Genomic DNA, 21533 nt, shown 5'->3' with positions numbered 1-21533 from the left:
CTGTAAATAGGAAATGAACAGTCAATGTGTCATACGTTTTACATGACACTATACAGAATGAATAGAATGTTAAAGGACAAACACGCCATGCTACAGTCATACTACAGAGGCCATCTTAAATAAACACGCTGGTGCAGAAGGTATAAAGAAGATACACTGGAAAGAAGACATTCCAATAATAGGAACTGTTAACTCATTTGTAGTCATCATATGGTGAGTTACGGTAGAATGTTTCTTTTACACTACTATATGTTTTCTGCATCTCCATATAATCATGGAAAAGAAACACAATGGCCCTGATTTATTAAGAGTGGAGTGGAGTTTTCTTTTTGGGTTTTTTTTCCCAACAGATGTTTTTCCATGGTATTCATTAATGTTTCCCTACATTTTGCACTTTTCCTACATTTTGCTTATTTTTTTTTTTTACACATGCTCTGTGCTGTGGGATTTTCCAGAGCTGAAATCCACCAAATTTTGCGTAAAAACCTTAGTAAATATGTTGGGATTTTTTCAAAATGACGGGGACACGCCCCTTTTCAGCAATCACGCCCCTTTTCCTGTTGGCCATGCCCCTTTTTTGGGTTTTCTCAGTAAAATGGAGACTTGTTTTGTTTTTTGTTTTTTCTGGCGCAGACAGAAATTCTGGAGCAATGCGCCAAATTCTGGCACACAATCCAACAAAACAGGTTGAGTTTACTATAGTAAGTCAGGGCCATTATTGTCCTTTTATCAGTAATGCAGAGTTTATATATAACAATATTAGACAATTAAATCAAGTTTAATAAACATGAGCTTAAAGGGGTTATCCAGGAAAAACCTTTTTTTTTATATATATATCAACTGGCTCCAGAAAGTTAAACAGATTTGTAAATTACTTCTATTAAAAAATCTTACTCCTTTCAGTACTTATGAGCTTCTGAAGTTAAGGTTGTTCTTTTCTGTCTAAGTGCTTTCTGATGACACGTGTCTCGGGAACCGCCCAGGTTAGAAGCAAATCCCCATAGCAAACCTCTTCTAAACCGGGCGGTTCCCAAGACACGTGTCATCAGAGAGCACTTAGACAGAAAATAACAACCTTAACTTCAGAAGCTCATAAGTACTGAAAGGATTAAGATTTTTTAATAGAAGTAATTTACAAATCTGTTTAACTTTCTGGAGCCAGTTGATATATCAAAAAAAGTTTTTTTCCTGGATAACCCCATTAATGTGTGAGAGACCAGTACAGAAGGAGAGAGGGCCCTGACAGAGAGCGCTTACAATGTACAAGGGAAGGGAGAAGGAGACAGAAGGTTACTGCATGTTTGAGTAGTGGAGTAAATGTTATTGTAGGTTGGATAATGGGAAACTGATGTGTTGGAATAGCCAGTTTAAAAATATGGGAATTGCACAGGACAAATTTTAGATACAATGGATGGGTGCAGAAGAAAGAAGTGTTAAGGTAAGATGGTTTTAAAATTAAGTTAGTGTGCGAAGGGTCACCAAGGAAGCGACCATCAGATGTGACAGCCAATAAAAGAATGAGGAGAGAGAGATTAACCGAGTAGTGAGGAAAGATTTCAGGGATACAGGAGTGTCGGATGGGAGAAGGACACTGAAGTAGAAAATATCTGTCAGAATATATTGTTTTACTGAAAGTGGAGTACACCATATTCTAGAAACAATCTTCAGCAGATGTGGTTGTAGCAAGAGTAAAAGTAACTAGATTATCTATCCTTAGGCCTCTTATACAAATTCGCAATATTTTGCATCTATATTCCATCAGGATTTTACAGGCTGTCATAAAGGTATTAAAACCCCTGATAATATTTATCAGAGCAAGCATGTAAAATACAGTAACCCCCCGACCTTCGATGGCCCCGACATATGATAAAATCGACATACGATGCTCTCAGAGGCCATCGCATGTTGATGTCAGCATCGACAAACGATGCTTTTATATGTCAGGGCCATCGCATTAACTGCTATCCGACAGCGCAAAATGCTTAAGCTGCTGTCAGATAGCAGTTTAAGCATCCCTGGCAGGTTCGCTCACCTATTCCCGCTGCTCCGGGTCCACTTCGCGATCCTCCGGTGTCTTGCGCATCCTCTCCAAGGTCCGGGCCTCGCTTTCCGGCGTCGTTATTATGTCACTACGCACGCCGTGCCGGCGCAGCAGCGTCATAACGTCACCAGAAAGCGAGGCCCGGACCCTGCAGAAGATGCGGAAGAAGCCGGAGGATCGCGAAGAAGACACCGGAGCAGCGGGACAGCATCGGGAGCCCCTGGGACAGCAGCGGGAGCGGTGAGGACCTGGTCCGGAGCGACGGGGACAGGTAAGTACAGCTTTCTATACTTTACATTGCACGGATCCCTCAACATACGATGGATTCGACAAACGGTTGGTCATTTGGAACGAATTACCATCGTATGTTGAGGGACCACTGTATATGGATATTTTGGAAACAAAGCATATTCTTCTCTTAACTTTTTGTGGATAGAAAATTCCCAAACAAAACATGGCGCATCCATATGTTGTCCGTATTTGATCACGATTGCAGGAGAGTGTTATTAGTATTTTCGCCGTATAGCATTTATATTTCAAAGCGTAATTCAATTTCCTGCCTAAAAGACAGCCCATCATTTTGTAAGATGCAGAAATACAGATGTAATACTGAAACAATGCTGATGCCATCTCATCCATGATAGGTCTCTAGGGCAGGCAAAAATGTCTGTATTACAGGTAGTTTTCACTATAGCATATTAAAGGGGTATTCCAGGAAAAAACTTTGTTTTTTATATATCAACTGGCTCTAGAAAGTTAAACAGATTTGTAAATTACTTCTATAAAAAAATCTTAATCCTTTCAGTACTTATGAGCTTCTGAAGCTAAGGTTGTTCTTTTCTGTCTAAGTGCTCTCTGATGACACGTGTCTCGGGAACCGCCCAGTTTAGAAGTAAATCCCCATAGTAAATCTCTTCTAAACTGGGCGGTTCCCAAGACACGTGTCATCAGAGAGCACTTAGACAGAAAAGAACAACCTTAACTTCAGAAGCTCAAAAGTACTGAAAGAATGAAGATGTTTTAATAGATTTAATTAAGTAATTTACAAATCTGTTTAACTTTCTAGAGCCAGTTGATATATAAAAAAAAAGTTTTTTCCTGGAATACCCCTTTAAATACCTAAATGTTGACTACACATTCAAAGTTATACATGAAAATACAGGCGATAAAAAAATAAGAATTTAACAGTATGCAACATAATAATTAAATAAATACAATATAATGCAAATTAAAGAACAGAAGGAGGCATCACATACACTCTCAGACCTACTAAGGAGGAGAAATCAACTCGGTGTGCTTTAGTAATAACATAGGGTCTGTTAAAAATGAGGTGCTAGGAGTTCAGTAGAAATGTTCATGGTATAATGTAGATCAATGATTAATCCTGCACTCAATGCGTACTCTTTACTAAATTTCTTCCTTTCCAGAAGAAGTTCGTTAATCAAATAAAACTGCCGGCTGTAGCCTCTGAGCCCCTCGTGTGTCTCTGTTGCCTCCCTGCTTATGGGTCCGGTCACTAAAGGATTTTACTAAAGGAGTATGCGGTGAGTGCAGGATTTATCTTTGCTCTACATTATACATAAGAATCAAAGGGATTGTCAAGTGAAAATTATTTTATCCCCTATCCACAGGATAGGGGATAAGTATCTGTCACAGTGGTCCGACCCCCCACAATCTCCAGAATGGAAACCTGGCTTTCAGAGAGTGTGTACTCTAGACAAGATGTCCTTCATTTATTTTTACTGTGGCACTGAAGATAGCAAAGTATGGCACTCAGCATCTCCTGTGCTCTCATACAAATAAATGAAGGGTAATAGCAAAGTTCACAGACACTTGTCCAGCTCACCAAAACCCCTCCAATGTGCACGGATCGGTGTCCAGCCAACACCCAATAGTGGAACAAAGAAGCAGTAGATCCAGCACTATTCTTTGCAGCTTTATTGTAACACAGCACTCGGATAAAATCAGCCAATACATCAAACGCGTTTCGAGCGCATGCGCTCGAAACGCGTTTGATGTATTGGCTGATTTTATCCGAGTGCTGTGTTACAATAAAGCTGCAAAGAATAGTTCTGGATCTACTGCTTCTTTGTTCAAATAAATGAAGGGTGTCATGTCTAGAGCACACAGTCGCTCTGAGAGCTGGGGCCTCATTCTGGAGATTCTGGAGATCCAAAGGATAGGGAATAAGATGTCTGACCGCTGGTGTCCCGCTGCCGGAGACCCCCACAATCTTGCATTCGGCACCCACCTCTTTGAGCTGCATGTCGCACGGCCAGCTCACAAACTGCCAGGTGCCGACCACGGGCCGGAGTATCAAGATGTCATGACTCCGCCCCCGTGTGACATCATGCCCCGCCCCCGCTATGCAAGTCTATGGGAGGGGTGGGGCGTGACGGGGCAGAGTCGTGACATCATGATACTCCGGACCCATGGTCGGCACCCGGCAGTTTGTGAGCTGGCAGCGTGGCATGCAGCTCAAAGAGGTGGGTGTCTTTGGGATAGGGGATAAGATGTCTTAGGGCCGGAGTACCCCTTTAAATCAACTGGTACCAGAAATTTAAACAGATTTGTAAATGACTTCTATTAAAAAATCCCAATCCTTCCAGTACTTATATGTGTGTACTACAGATGAAGTTATTTTCTTTTTGAATTTCCTTTCTGCCTGACCACAGTGCTTTCTGCTGACATCTCTGTCCATTTTAGGAATTGTCCAGAGTAGAAGCAAATCCCCATAGCAAACCTATCCTGGTCTGGACAGTTCCTAAAATGGACAGAGGTGTCAGAAGAGAGCACTGTGGTCAGACAGAAAGGAAATTAGAAAAGAACTTCCTCTGCTGTATACTACAGAACCTGCTGTACTATACATGAGCTGATAAGTACTGGAAGGATTGGGATTTTTTTTTATAGAAGTAAATTTTCTGGCACCAGTTTATTTAAAAGAAAATGTTTTCCAGTGGAGTACCCCTTTAAAGGGGCGGATTTGTTACAGAAGTTTTTGCAACTGAAAATCAGTACATAAGTCTGGTTATTGTGGCAGCAATCATTCTGTAACACTGTGTGAATATATCCTTACAGGTCCAAGAATTGGTTCCTATACTCTTGGCTGTTCATTGCGTTATGCTTATGCAAGAAAGTAGGCTTACTTTGCATCACGTCATGTGTTTGGTTGAACAACTTATTTCCCTTTATATATTGTATGACCTGTAAATCTAATATTTATAACTATACCAACATTTATTGTTGGTATTGCATTTGTTATTTCAATTCCTATTAAATAAAATATTTAGTGTTGACCATTCAGGAGTCTGAATAATGATAACATTTCCCCTTAGGCTGTTTTCAGGAAAGGTATTAATCTGATAGTAAGCAGGCTTGCAGGCAGCAACATTATAATATTATACAATCTATTTGTGATAAATGGCACAATAGATGTTTTTCAGCTTTTTAAATAATAAACCTTGGAAATTAAATGGAGATAAAGCACTAAACTTCCAGTTAAAATGTCATTTTCTGGTTTTGGTGGAAATATGCCACTATACACAACAGATAGCAGACTATTCCAAATGCTCCTACTTCAAGGCCAGATAGTGGGCATGATTCCTTATAATCTACAGTATATGTTCTGAATATATAAGCCCTGCACACTGCAAAATGGTTATATAACATGAAATCTTCATTAGAATGTTCTTGTAAGTTTTCTTTTCCCGACACCTCAGCAAAGAATTATTTTGAAAAATGTTTCTGTCATCAAAAATCTCACACATCTTATAGAACATTTCTTCAAAAATAGTACAAGCAGGTATGAGGATTTGGCAGCACTTTATATATCCATAATGAAGTGAACAATCTGTCATCCTAGGTCACAGCACTGCTGTAAAGAATAGCACTAACATACAAAGCTCCTTCCTGAATACAGGTATTTTTATACATTTTATTCACTGAGCATATCCCTTGTACATTTAGTGCATGACAAATGAAATGAGTTAAGTGGATACAATGTATACTTTTACTTTAGTAGAGCTCATTCAACAATATACACTACAGTAAACTGTGACCGCAAGAAAAGGAAATGGAACAGTAGGGTGCAATATGTACAAACGTTGACAAAATTGTTGGTATCTTTCTGTTAGATACAGAAAAACCCACAAGGCTCCGAGAAATAACTTAAAACAAACAAAAATGAAAATTAATAAAAGTTTAATGAAAATGAACTGATGAAAATCAGACATTGCTTCTGAATTGTGGTTCAACAGAATCATAAAAAAAAAACAACAACAAAATAATTAAACTGGCCTGGGCAAAAATGATGGTCCCCTGAACTTAATATTTTGTTGCACAACCTTTTGAGGCAATCACTGCTATCCAGCGATTTCTGTAACTCTCAATACGACTTCTATACTTGTCTCCAGGTATCTTGGCCCACTCTTCATAAGATACTGCCCCAGCTGTCTCAGGTGTGAAGGGTACTTTTTCAGTTGCAAGATCGCAGGGGCTGGTCCGATGAGTACCCCTAAGCCCCACATCTACTTCAGATGCCATGATCAGTATTGATCACAGCATTTATAGGGTTGATGGTGGACATCAGTGTATCACTTATGTCCGCTACTTTCCAAGAGGTCCAGTGTGCTGTCAGATCAGTTAGATTCAGCAAGTAGCCAAGCTGAGTAGCAGTACAAAGGCAAAGTCAGTGGCCATTAACATGGATGAGTGGGACAACAGATTTAAAGACATTTTCTAGGTATTTTATATTGATGGCCTATTCCCATCGATCGGATATTCAGCAGTCGCCCCAACATATAGACAAGGAACAATGCGGTTGCACTTGTTCAGTAATTTAACATTTAGTGATGTTAAAGGGAATCTGATGGCAGGGTCACCTGCACTAACCTGATTAGTTAGATAGTGCTGGAGAGCCTGTTTCTAATGCCTCTTACTGGGTGAAAATCGGTGCAGCCGTCCAGGAGATATTCATCTTGTCATCTATATGGTATATGTCTTCTTAACTGCACTGGAGGTGGCTGCTGCAGTATGTGCAATGCTTTCTCTCGATCAGCAGCCCGTCTCCAGTGCAGTTAAGTATGGCAGAAATGACCATATTAAAATGAATCGACTTGTATAATCAGGTTAGTGCGGATGACCCTGCTGTTAGTTTCCCATTGATAGGAGCTGATCTGTAGTAAACTGGAGCCTTACTTTACAATGAATGGAGTAGGACACCCTGCCAATCAGACTTTGAAGACCTATCATGAGGATAGGCCATCAATGCAAAATGTCTGAAAAAAAAACAAACATTTTAAGGGAACCTGTTAAGTTCCCTAAGCCCTATTAGTTCTCCCCAATACCTTTTAGATGTATCTTTTTTCATTTATGCCCTAATGTGAATAAAAGACTATGTTCACCATGCTGGCTATGTAGGCAGAGGGACAGAACTGCAGCACAATAGTCAAGCTGCTCCCGTCCTCCCCCCACTCATGATAAATTGATACACTGAGTTCTGGGTACTGCATGTAAAGCCAATCACCTAGGGTGAACAGACCAAACCAATACTTGGTTTGGTCTGTTCAGCGCCATGAGTACCTACCTATCCTTGAAGCAAGTTTATAATATATTCTATATCTGTTGGGTGGAACGACCATCATATCTACGTGCTTTGCCATGTTGTACACAACCATTTGGTGTAAGCGTACCCTCACCTATGCTACACACATCATTCTGTAACTGACTTAACTATGCTTTGGAGCGCTCCTCCCTCTTCACTGGGAGGCCCTCTTCTCCACTCCAGGCCGGCCTCGGACTAGTGACATTGCCTTGACGACGACGCACAGGGAAGTCCATGCGCAGCAGACGTACCTGAGCAAGAATTTCCCTGTGCGTCGTCATTAAGGCAACATCACTAGTCCGGGGCCAGCCCGGAAAAGAGGGCCTCCCAGTGTAAATGGACAGCCCCGAACGACTAGCCCTCCCCACCGGATGGTCCCTGCAGCATAGATGGCCCGGACCAGCTCACCCTCCTTTCCCACCGAGGGGAGGTGAGTAGAAAACTTTAAGGGGGGGTCTGGATGATGACGAAGGCCGCAGTGATCTTCAACCTGCGGACCTCCAGATGTTTCAAAACTACAACCCCCAGCATGCCCGGACAGCCGATGGCTGTCCGGGCATGCTGGGAGTTGTAGTTTTGCAACATCTGGAAATCCGCAGGTTGAAGACCACTGATGAAGGGATTGACAGGCGGTGATGATGAAGGGGGGGGATGATGACGGGGGTCTGGATGATGACAGGGGGGATGATAACAGGGTGATGATGACGGGGGTCTGGATGATGACAGGGGGAATGATGACAGGCGGTGATGATGACGGGGTGAAAATGACAGAGTGATGAAGACAGGGGTGTTAATGACGGGGGTCTGGATGATGACAGGGGGGGAGGATGACATGGGGGATGATGTATTTCCTACCCTAGGCTTATAGTCGAGTCAATAACTTTTCCTGGGTTTTTGGGGTGAAATTAGGGGCCTCGTTTTATATTCGGGTCAGCTTATACTCGAGTATATATGGTAATTTTAGTTTTTCACATTAGTATGGCATGGGAAGAAGATTATGGGCACAGCGTCTGAACAAGCACTAAATAAAAAAATACAACTGTTACATCAACATACTAAAAGAGTTAAGATGGGTCCGGGTTTGGAAGCCCAAAACACCCTAACCTTGAAAAAGTTTATTATGGCTGTTCCTCTCACAGACCCCAGCAAGAAACCATTGACTATCTAAAATGTACACATTTCTGTATTCCAGCAGTCAGCCTATTGGTATCACAGCTGGGGGCAGGAATGATAAACTTTGTGATCGCTGTTATATTTTTATGCTGTAAAATCAACAAGAATGAAATAAAGGATTAATATGCTGGCATGAAAAAGAAAGCTGGGTGGAAATGATAGCAATAGCCCAGTGTGAAGCCTTTCCTGTGAATTCAGTCTTCATCTCCATCGGAATGGTAATTACACATGTAAATTACAGTTCTCTTTGACTTTGTGACAGTGTTTCCTCACTTTGACAAACATTTAACTCTGAGTAAATATTTAAGATGAATTGAGATGCGCCTGTCATAATGGTAAGGACGCTATAATGGAGCTTGATAAGCATATTATCTAGTTAGCCTTGTGCAAATAATGTGACCCACTAAGTTGGATTTTCTTATGCGCTTGGTTCTATTGTAAGTAAACTTAATAACTGTGATACCGGTACATTACAAAATTGCAAAATTTTGTGTTCGCCACCAGTAACATACTACTGAAGTTTTGCTAATGCCAATATAATTTGTCTGCAGGTAGGTATTTTGCTTCTGGAGAGATTTCTGGCTTGGTATACATTTCCAGTCAATTTCTAAGACTCCTAGTTGGAGTGAGCTGTTAAAGGAATACTCCGGCGCGCACTTTTTTCCTTTTATCCCGTCCGGGCTGCAAAATAAAAGAAAACACACTTTCTCTTACCTGCCAACGAGCCTCTGGAGCTCCGGTACACAGGTGTTCAGTCCCCGGGCTGTATTCTTCTTACTTCCTGTTAGCCCGGCACGTCACACGGAGCTTCAGCCTATCACCGGCTGAGGCGGGACATCGCTGCGGCCGGTGATAGGCTGAAGCTCCGTGTGACGTGCCAGGCTAACAGGAAGTAAGAAGAATACAGCCTGGGGACCGAACACCTGTACCGGAGTGTACCGGAGCTCCGGGGGCTCGTTGGCAGGTAACAGAAAGTGTGTTTTATTTTATTTTGCAGCCCGGATGGGATAAAAGGAAAAAAGTGCACGCTGGAGTACTCCTTTAACCTAAAGGGAAAGCTACTTGGAAAAGGTGACGTTAGAGAGCTGCTATGTACAGCCTTTCTTACCAAAATTAGCAGTAAAACATGAATGGCCTGTAAGTCTCCACACATCATGCTTTCCTCAAGGAGAAACCTTACTCCTGTGGTGCCAATCAATCTAATTTTCAGAAGGCCTAAGGGCTGTAGACAGGGGCTGACTGAAGAGTGCTCCTTTAGGCACTGACCAAAGGCTGAGAATGCTACACAGTGCGCTACAATTTAAAGGGTCTTTTTCAAGGATACTGTTAGAGAAATAGAGAATTCTAAAATAATACAAAGAAGTTTACAACCCTCATAGCTCTAGATGGTCTGGCAAGTCTGTAGGGAAAGGTATAGCATTTTTCGAACCAAATACATTTATTGATGTAAAATAACGATAGCCATGACAGTATTCAGTAGTCAACAGGAAGAAGTACAAAGAGATCAGAACAGTTCTATAAAGTGCGTATGTATTAAAGCAGTACATTAGGGTGTATACATTAGAGCAGTACATTAGGGTGTGTATTAAAGCTTTACAATAAACTGTGTAAGTATGGAAAGGCAAGATGGAATGAGCCAATGATGAGTGCCATTAAGCTAAAAGGGACACTCTGAGAAAAATGTTTATTACTCCCCGACAGTAACATGATACTGTTAAACAGCTGTGCTGAGGTTTTATTTCCACAATGATGCTATTTTGTTCCCGCTGCTCGCCCATGTGACCGTCCAATTCCCACAACAACTACTATGTGAATTGGAAGTCACTTTCTTTATGCATCTCTAGGGGCCCAACTACACAGGACGATTATTGGTCGAACAGGCTGCTAATCTGCCTGTGTAATGGTCCAGCAGTTGGCCGACTGTTGGCTGATCACATGGTTTGACAGGTTTAACAATCTTTGTTCATTAGGACCACATCTCCTGTGTAATAGGCCAAGTGCGAATGGTTGAAGTAAATGATTCAGCAATCATCCTTGTGGCACTGGCTCGGCAAACATGTTCCAATCTAGAAGATCAGCGCTTGAATTAGGCAGGGGTGTGACTGTGTAATAAAACCCCATAAGACTGACCTTGAGCAGTTACAGCACCTGTCATAGGCAAGCACCTGGACAGAAGGCCTTTGTATTGCGGAAATAAAGCCAAACTGTAAGAAAAGAATCAGTGCTGCTGGTTATCATTATCATGTTTCTGCAAGGGAGTAATCTATTATTTTGTTCCCATAGCAGTGCTTAAAAACAACTTAGCTTACCATTTATTACAACAAATTCTGAAGAAAAATATAATAAGGAAGCAAACCTAAAAGGCATCACAAGTGAAGACAAGTGCGCAGGCAAAGATGATTGTCTATTGTATCTTCTCATTTAGGCAAAACTTGTAATAAACAACTAACAAAAAACAACATCATTCGTATTGAGATTTTTCTGGCACAGGCAAGGGTTGTGTAGATCATTTCTGGGAGAAAGAAGGAGGGACATGATTATTGAATTTTAACCCCTTAAGGACCAGGCCATTTTACACCTCAGGACCAGAGCGTTTTTTGCACATCTGACCACTGTCACTTTAAACATTAAGAACTCTGGAATGCTTTTAGTTATCATTCTGATTCCGAGATTGTTTTTTCGTGACATATTCTACTTTAACATAGTGGTAAAATTTTATGGTAACTTGCATCCTTTCTTGGTGAAAAATCCCAAAATTTGATGAAAAATTTTTAAAATTTGCATTTTTCGAAATTTGAAGCTCTCTGCTTGTAAGGAAAATGGATATTCCAAATAAAAAAATTTTGATTCACATATACAATATGTCTACTTTATGTTTGCATCATAAAATTGACGTGTTTTTACTTTTGGAAGACACCAGAGGGCTTCAAAGTTTAGCAGTAATTTTCCAATTTTTCACAAAATTTTCAAACTCACTATTTTTCAGGGACCAGTTCAGGTTTGAAGTGGATTTGAAGGGTCTTCATATTAGAAATACCCCACAAGTGACCCCATTATAAAAACTGCACCCCCCAAAGTATTCAAAATGACATTCAGTCAGCGTTTTAACCCTTTAGGTGTTTCACAGGAATAGCAGCTAAGTGAAGGAGAAAATTCACAATCTTCATTTTTTACACTCGCATGTTCTTGTAGACCCAATTTTTTAATTTTTACAAGGGATAAAAGGAGAAAATGTATACTTCTATTTGTAGCCCAATTTCTCTCGAGTAAGCACATACCTCATATGTCTATGTAAATTGTTCGGCGATGCTCGATATGCAGAAAAAATTGGAAACACAAAAGGGAAGCGCAACAATGTGCCGTAAATGTTTTCAGATATAACAAAGACAAAGAGGTGAAAAAAACTTGCTCACCTTCTGGTGTTGTGCAGTGGGCACAACACCATATCGCGCTTGTATCCCGTTGCAAAGGGAATAGTGAAATCAGGGGGTGCAGCTCACACCGTGGCGTCCTGGGATTCCTGGACGTCTGGAGAATGCAAGAGGTGAAGATCCCCGGGGCTCCGGTTCACGTGTAAAAAAGGTGTGTTCGAGCGCTCACTCCTGTAGAATAGCTTGGCTGGGATCGTGGCAGTAAGAAGTAGCCGGACACGGTTAAAGATATAATAACCGGATTTTATTTGTATAGATCACAGATAACGCGTTTCGAGGGGTGGGACCCCCTCTTCATCAGATCAATGATCATTGATCATTGATCTGATGAAGAGGGGGTCCCACCCCTCGAAACGCGTTATCTGTGATCTATACAAATAAAATCCGGTTATTATATCTTTAACCGTGTCCGGCTACTTCTTACTGCCACGATCCCAGCCAAGCTATTCTACAGGAGTGAGCGCTCGAACACACCTTTTTTACACGTGAACCGGAGCCCCGGGGATCTTCACCTCTTAAATTGTTCGGCGGGCGCAGTAGAGGGCTCAGAAGGGAAGGAGTGACAAGGGGATTTTGGGGAGTACGTTTTTCTGAAATGGTTTTTGGGGGGCATGTTGCATTTAGAAAGCCCCTATGGTGCCAGAACAGCAAAAAAAAAAGACAAACACATGCCATACCATTTTGGAAACTAGACCCCTTGAGGAACGTAACAAGGAATAAAGTGAGCCTTAATACCCCACAGGTGTTTCACGACTTTTGCATATGTAAAAAAAATATATATTTTTTTCACTAAAATGTGTGTTTCCCCCCAAATTTCACATGTATGCAAGGGTTAATAGCAGAAAAGACCCCCCAAAATTTGTAGCCCCATCTCTCCTGAGTATGGAGGTACCCCATAAGTTGACCTGAAGTGCACTACGGGTGAACTACAATGCTCAGAAGAGAAGGAGTCATATTTGGCTTTTTGAGAGCAAATTTTGCTCGGGGGGCATGTCGCATTTAGGAAGCCCCTATGGTGCCAGAACAGCAAAAAAAAAAACACATGGCATACTATTTTGGAAACTAGACCCCTTGAGGAACGTAACAAGGAATAAAGTGAGCCTTAATACCCCACAGGGGTTTCACGACTTTTGCATATGTAAAAAAAATAAATAAATTTCACTAAAATGTGTCTTTCCCCCCAAATTTCACATTTTTGCAAGGGTTAATAGCAGAAAAGACCCCCCAAAATTTGTAACCCCATCTCTTCTGAGTATGGAAATACCCCATGTGTGGACGTCAAGTGCTCTGCTGGCGCACTACAATGCTCAGAAGAGAGGGAGCGCCATTGAGCTTTTGGGAAAAAAATTGTTTGGAATGGAAGTCAGGGGCCATGTGCGTTTACAAAGCCCCCCGTGGTGCCAGAACAGTGAAACCCCCCACATGTGACCCTATTTTGGAAACTACACCCCTCACAGAATTTAATAAGGGGTGCAGTGAGTATTTACACCCCACTGGCGTTTGACAGATCTTTGGAACAGTGGGCTGTGCAAATGAAAAATAAAATTTTTCATTTTCACGGACCACTGTTCCAAAAATCTGTCAGACACCTGTGGGGCGTAAATGCTCACTGTACCCCTTATTACATTCCGTGAGGGGTGTAGTTTCCAAAATGGGGTCACATGTGGGTATTTTTTTTTGGGGGGGGGGGTTTATGTCAGAACCGCTGTAAAATCAGCCACCCCTGTGCAAATCACCAATTTAGACCTCAAATGTACATAGGGCACTCTCACTCCTGAGCCTTGTTATGCGCCCACAGAGCATTTTACGCCCACATATGGGGTATCTCCGTACTCAGGAAAAATTGCATTACAAATTTTGGTGGTCTTTTTTTCCTTTTAACACTTGTGAAAATAAAAAGTAAAGGGCAACACCGGCATGTTAGTGTAATTTTTTTTTATTTTTTTACACTAACAAGCTGGTGTAGCCCCAACTTTTCCTTTTCATAAGGGGTAAAAGGAGAAAAAGCCCCCCAAAATTTGTAGTGCAATTTCTCCCGAGTACGGCGATACCCCATATGTGTCCCTATTCTGTTTCCTTGAAATACGACAGGGCTCCGAAGTGAGAGAGCACCATGCGCATTTGAGGACTACATTAGGGATTGCATAGGGGTGGACATAGGGGTATTGTACGCCAGTGATTCCCAAACAGGGTGCCTCCAGCTGTTGCTAAATTCCCAGCATGCCTGGACAGTCAGTGGCTGTCCGGAAATGCTGGGAGTTGTTGTTTTGCAACAGCTGGAGGCTCTGTTTTGGAAACACTGCCATACAATACGTTTTTCATTTTTATTGGGGGGACAGTGTAAGGGGGTGTATATGTAGTGTTTTACTCTTTATTATGTGTTAGTGTAGTGTAGTGTTTTTAGGGTACATTCGCACTGGCGGGTTACGGTGAGTTTCTCGCTAGAAGTTTGAGCTGCGGCGAAAAATTTGCCTCAGTCCAAACTTGAAGCAGGAAACTTATTGTAAGCCTGCCCGTGTGAATGTACCCTGTACGTTCACATGGGGGGGCAAACCTCCAGCTGTTTCAAAACTACAACTCCCAGCATGTACTGACAGACCGTGCATGCTGGGAGTTGTACTTTTGCAACAGCTGGAGGCACACTGGTTGGAAAACCTTCAGTTAGGTTTTGTTACCTAACTCAGTATTTTCTAACCAGTGTGCCTCCAGCTGTTGCAAAACTACAACTCCCAGCATGTACTGATGGCCGAAGGGCATGCTGGGAGATGTAGTTATGCAATAGCTGGAGGTACGCAACTACAACTCCCAGCATGCCGAGACAGCTGATTGCTGTTTGGACATGCTGGGATTTGCAGTTTTGCATCTGGAGGGCTACAGTTTTAGAGAACACTGCAAAGTGATCTCCAAACTGTGGTCCTCCAGCTGTTGCAAAACTACAATTCCCAGCATGCCCTGACAGCAAACAGTTGTTTGAGTATGCTAGGAATTGTAATTTTGCAAGATCTGGAGGGCTACAGTTTAGGGACCACTATATAGTGGTCTCAAACTGTAGCCCTCCAGCTGTTGCAAAACTACATATTCCAGCATGCCCAAACAGCTGTCTGGGCATGCTGGGAGTTGTAGTTTTGCAACATCTGGAGGGCTACAGTTAGAGACCACTGTATAATGATCTCAAACTGTACCCTCCAGATGTTGCTAGGCAACCCACCGGCTTCCGTCGGATCCAGCCGCACGTCATCGCCGCCCACCGATCTCCGTCGCCCGCAGCCTCCGACGCCCGCCCGGATCGGTAAGTGGATCTTCGGTGCCGGTCCCCGTCGTTTCCCCGTCCTGCCCCACCTATTGTGGGAGGGCCGGACAGGGAAAACGAAAGTAAACCCCCCGCCCCCGATCTGCTATTGGTGGTCGCGTCTAGACCACCAATAGCAGGGATAGGAGGGGTGGCAACCCTGCCACCTCACTCCTATCGCTTCAGGGGGATCGCGGGTGTCTTAGATACCCGCGATCCCCCTTACTTTCCGGGTCACCGGGTCACTATAGACCCGTAATGACCCGGAATCGCGCAAATCGCAAGTGTGAGTTCACTTGCGATTTGCCGCGATCGCCGAAATGGGGGGGGTCTGATAACCCCCCTGGGCATTTGCACGGGATGCCTGCTGAATGATTTCAGCAGGCATCCCGCTCCGATCCCCGCCCGGCGCACGGCGGGGACTAAATCTGCCCATGACGTAAATGTACGTCCCTGGTCCTTAAGACCCAGGGTGTCGGGACGTACCGTTACGTCATGGGTCCTGTAGGGGTTAAAGAGTTTCAAAGTTGTCCGGCACTAGAAAATGTATTTAAAGACTGAAGAATGAAACTCTTGCTGCTTAGTTTGCCCATAGATTATAGATAGTCACTATTTCCTAACCTACATGCCCCTATTTCCTACAATCCTTATTTACAGTCTTGCCATACATTCTATTAGTTTATGATATAGGCTATAGTATACTTTGTCCCACTCCTTTGCTTGATGTCTCACTTTCATCTATTCCCTATGCTGTATATCTGCCTATGCACATTTCTTCACTTCGTCTCCAGGTGAACTAAAGATAGGGCTCAGAATTGCTATAATCATTCTCTGCGTAACGTCCAAGTATGCATTGCTATGCAGGTGTCTAAGAGATTGGATGCCTTTGTTCTCTTTGAGAACATATACAGCTTCTTCTCCTGAGATGTTTATATTTATCAACTTTTTGTGTTAGAATCTTAATACATTATTGTTACATGATTAAATACAATTAGGGCAGCAACTAACGATTATTTTAATAATCGATTAGTTGTCGATTATTTAACCGATTAATCGGAAAAAATTTCAAAATGCAAAAAAAAAAAAAAAAGGGGTTCAGCTGATTATACTTGAAAAACTGTGTACATTGGCCATATTAAAAGTTTCTAGCATGTGATGTGACCAAACAGCAGCAATTTTGGATTTTTTTTTTTACGTTTACGCCGGTTGCCGTCATTATTAATGATCCTGTACAGAAACATAAATTTGATACGTAAATTTGATACTGCCGCATGTTAACTGTCTGAACTATTAAAAAAAAATGTTAATGATTAACTAATATTTTTATAGTTCAGACAGTTACCCATGCGGTAGTATCAAATATCTAAAAGAAAAAATTATTTAACTTTTTTTGTATAGCAATAAGAAAAGGGGGAGTAATTTTTTACTGGGGGAGCAGTACATTAATTTTTTTTCTTTTTTTTTAATATAGCACTCCCATACACATGTGCATGTGCAGACTGCAGTCTTTAGACAGCAGGGCCCCCTTTAGACAGCAGGGCACCCCCTTTAGACAGCAGGGCCCCCTTTAGACAGCAGGGCCCCCCCTTTAGACAGCAGGGCCCCCCTTTAGACAGCAGGGCCCCCTTTAGACAGCAGGGCCCCCCTATAGACAGCAGGGCCCCCCTTTAGACAGCTGGACCCCCCCTTTAGACAGCAGGCCCCCCTCCCCTTTTGACAGCAGGCCCTCCTTTGGACATCAGGGCCCTCCTTTAGACAGCAGGGCCCTCCTTTAGTCCGCAGGGCCCCACTTTAGACAGCAGGGCCCTCCTTTAGACTGCAGGGCCCCACTTTAGACAGCAGGGCTCCACTTTAGAGAGCAGCCCCCACCCTTGTAAACACCAGGGCCCCCCTTTAGACCGCAGCCCCCACCCTTATAGACAGCATGGCCCTCCTTTAGACCGGAGGGCCCCCGCTTTAGACCGCAGCCTCCACCCTTGTAGACAGCTCACTTACAGCTGTCCTCTGTCGGGGCTGCCACTCCGCTGCACAGTTCTAGCGTCCGCATCACGTTGTCCTATGGAGGACCATGTGCCATACACGTCACTCTGCTTCCTTCGTAACGTTACGCCGGGCACAGGGGAAGAGTGGAGTGACGTGTATGCCACATGCTCCTCCATAGGACTACATGATGCGGACGATAGAACTATGCAGCGGAACGGCAGCCCCAACAGAGGACAGCTGTAGGTGAGCTGTCTACAAGGGTGGGGGCTGCGGTCTAAAGGGGGGCCCTGCTGCCGCCCCACATGTCCCCGCCGCTGCCTTGCTCCTAGCGCCCCGCCGGGACATGCCTATTTTCTGCTGCTCATCTCTGTACCCGACGGAGATGAGCAGCACGTCCCGGCGCTGGGCTGATTGCACTAGGAGCAGGGCAGCGGCGGGGACATGTCGGGCGGCAGTGAATAAACGAATGAATGCAGCCTATATGCGGGACATGTCGGCTTCATTCATTCACCGCCGCCACTGATGGCAGACAACGAATCGGGCGATTATTCGATAACGAGATTCATCGACAACGAATCCCGTTATCGATTTTAATAGATTACATCGATTAATCGTTGCAGCCCTACATTTGCCTTGTTCCTGCATTATGGAAGCAATGTCTGCTTTGGTGGAGCAAATGCAGGGCTTGACTCAGCTTGTTCATGATTTAGCTGAAAGACTTCAGCAATATGAGTCTTCTAAGTCTCAGTCAGCATTAGTCCAGACCTTGACTCAGAGGTTGCAAGAACAGGAACAGTTAGTTCAGAGCTTGCTAGTCAGAATTCAGGAGCTGGAGTCTGCCCGAACTCAGGTGTCATCTGTTCCTGCTCCAGCTCCTGTGGAGCCACAAGTAAGTCTCCCTGACGATTTTCTGGTAACCGCAAAATGTTCAAAACCTTTTGTGAGAGCTGCAAATTGTACTTCAGGTTAAGGCCTTACACATCTGGTACTGAGGCCCAGAGAGTGGATATTATTATGTCTCTTTTGCAAGGGCGTCCCCAGGAATGGGTATTTTTCCTTGGTCCTGATGCACCGCTTTATTTGCGGGATTGGGTCTCTTGTACGCTGGACCGGACCGTGCCACGTATGCTGAGAGTCAACTGCATACGTTAAAGGGGTATTCCAAGCAAAAACATCTTATCCCCTATCGTAATGATAGGGGATAAGATGTCTGATCGTGGGGGGGCCGCAACGTCCCCTCCCATAGACATGAATGGAGGGGGCGTGGCTTGACATCAAATCCCCGTCTTGAAAGCCCAGAGGTTTCCAAAACTTCAGATGCAGCTACGCATAGAATGCGGCCTGCTGCAGGGAGATCGCAGTGGGTCCCGGCGGCGGGTCCCCCGCGATCAGAAATCTTATCCCCTTTAAAGCAAGGTTGCAGACCAGCAGAGGAGTACTGTGCAGATTTTAGAAAGTGGTGCGTGGCCCCCAACTGGTATACTCCAGCCTTGATTTGTCAGTTTAGATTAGGGCTATCTGACACCTTAAAGGACATGCATGTAACGTATCCCTCTCCTGACACCTTTGACATGCTTGTAACGTATCCCTCTCCTGACACCTTGACTTTAGCTGTGCGTTTGGATAGACGTTTGCAAGAACGCAAACGGGAGTTTTCTTCATCCTCTGTCTCTCCTGTCCTGCTTGATTCCTCTCCTGTCTCTAAATCTTTGCTTGAGGATGAACCTATACAGAGAGGGTCCATTTGTACCCCAGAAGAATGCAGGAGGTTTCGTCAACTCTATGGCCTGTGGTTTTACTGTGGAGAGAACACTCATGTCATCCTGTGTCAAGCGTACGCGTCCAAGTAGCAATCGTGGAGGCCACTTAGGTGCACAGGTATGTCATGACTCCCAGAGAGCTACACCCGGCAGAGTTCTTCTGGGGGGCATTGTTCCTACTAGTGTACAATCTGATTTTACACCAAAGAGTATTATGAAGCCTGTTTTGCATCCAGGACCGCCATCAGGGGGGTACAACCCATACTCCTTTAAGAAGCCCGGAGCTTCAGGGAGGCCCGGCCGGGGCTGTCTTTTTTTTTTTAGCTTGTCAGTGAGTGACCGTGTCTGTCAATCACTGACCGCTGGGGGCCCGCCACTGTACACTGCTCGCTGACTGATTGACTGACTACATACAGTCAGCCAATCAGTCAGAATCCTTTTGAAAGGCGGCGGGCCCCCTCACATGCTGGGCCGGTCCTACCGGGGGACCCGTTGCACATATAACGGGGCATCCAATCTTGCCTCGTCACTAAACTGCTACTTACATCTGCCTTTGGGGACTTTCTGGCAGAGGTGCATGCGGTGAATGACGTCATCACAAGCGCCGCGCTGGGACGCCGACATCCTGCACAGCGCGCGCGATGACATCACTTATAGCGCGCACCTCCGCCAGGAAGTCCTCGCAGGCAGATGTAAGTAGCGTAGGCCAGGTAAGAGTGTGTGTGAGAGTGTAGTATGAGTGTAGTGTGTGTCTACCTTATGTGTAGTGTGTTTGTCTACCTTATGTGGGGAATCTATGCAACACTGCCTAATGTCGGTAATCTATGCAATGCTGCCTAATGTGGGGAATCTATGCCACGCTGCCTAATGTGGGGAATCTATGCCGCACTGCCTAATGTGGGGAATCTATGCCACGCTACCTAATGTGGGGAATCTATGCCACGCTGCCTAACGTTGGGAATTTATGCCATGCTGCCTAATGTGGGGAATTTATGCCACTCTGCCTAATATGGGGAATCTATGCCACGCTTCCTGATGTGGGGAATTTATGCCAAGCTGCCTAATGTGAGGAATCTATGCCACACTGCCTAATGTGGGGAATCTATGCCAGGCTGCCTAATGTGGGGAATTTATGCCACGCTGCCTAATGTGGGGAATCTATGCCATGCTGCCTAATGTGAGGAATCTATGCCACACTGCTTAATGTGGGGAATTTATGCCATGCTGCCTAATGTGGGGAATCTATGCCACGCTACCTAATGTGGGGAATTTATGCTATGCTACCCAATTTTGGGAATCTATGCTACGCTGCCTAATGTGGGGAAACTATGCTACACTGCCTAATGTGGGGAATCCAATGCATTCTGCCTAATATGGGGAATCTATGCTACGCTGCCTAATGTGGGAAATCAATGCTACGCTACCTCATGTGAGGAAACTATGCTACCTAATGTGGGGAAACTATGTTACACTACCTAATGTGGGGAAAATATGCCACCTAATGTAGGGGAACTTCTGCCTACCTAATGCAGATTAATGTGAGTTGCAGTGCAATGTTATGGCATGTGGGGAATTTATGCCATGCTGCCTAATGTGGGGAATTTATGTCATGCTGCCTTATGTGGGAAATGTATGCCACGCTGCTTAATGTGGGGAATTTATGCCACGCTGCCTAATGTGGGGAATTTATGCCACGTTATCGAATGTGGGGGAACTATGCCACACTGCCTAATGTGGGGAATCTATGCCACGCTGCCTAATATGGGGAATCTATGCCGCGCTGCCTAATGTGGGGAATCTATGCCACGCTACCTAATGTGGGGAATCTATGCAACGCTGCCTAACGTTGGGAATTTATGCCATGCTGCCTAATGTGGGGAATTTATGCCACTCTGCCTAATATGGGGAATCTATGCCACGCTTCCTGATGTGGGGAATTTATGCCAAGCTGCCTAATGTGAGGAATCTATGCCACTCTGCCTAATGTGGGGAATCTATGCCAGGCTGCCTAATGTGGGGAATTTATGCCACGCTGCCTAATGTGGGGAATCTATGCCATGCTGCCTAATGTGAGGAATCTATGCCACACTGCTTAATGTGGGGAATTTATGCCACGCTGCCTAATGTGGGGAATCTATGCCACGCTACCTAATGTGGGGAATTTATGCTATGCTACCCAATTTTGGGAATCTATGCTACGCTGCCTAATGTGGGGAAACTATGCTACGCTGTCTAATGTGAGGAATCCAATGCA

General features: G+C 44.0%; 1 protein-coding gene and 1 long non-coding RNA gene across 5 annotated transcripts in view; one reads left to right on the top strand and one right to left on the bottom strand.

Annotated features, from left to right (window-relative positions):
- Positions 1 to 21533, bottom strand: part of GSG1L (GSG1 like) — a 138027-nt gene that overhangs the window by 89736 nt on the left and 26758 nt on the right. The window lies entirely within an intron of this gene.
- LOC130284423 (uncharacterized) lies at positions 8 to 9009 on the top strand. The gene is made up of 3 exons (XR_008847024.1): positions 8 to 213; positions 3472 to 3585; positions 8836 to 9009. It is a non-coding gene; the product is annotated as an uncharacterized LOC130284423 (long non-coding RNA).

Source organism: Hyla sarda, chromosome 8 (genome assembly GCF_029499605.1).
Source record: "Hyla sarda isolate aHylSar1 chromosome 8, aHylSar1.hap1, whole genome shotgun sequence".
Classification (NCBI taxonomy): Eukaryota; Metazoa; Chordata; class Amphibia; order Anura; family Hylidae; genus Hyla; species Hyla sarda.
Note: the sequence above shows the minus strand (reverse complement) of the source record. Positions and strands in the feature narration are given on the sequence as shown.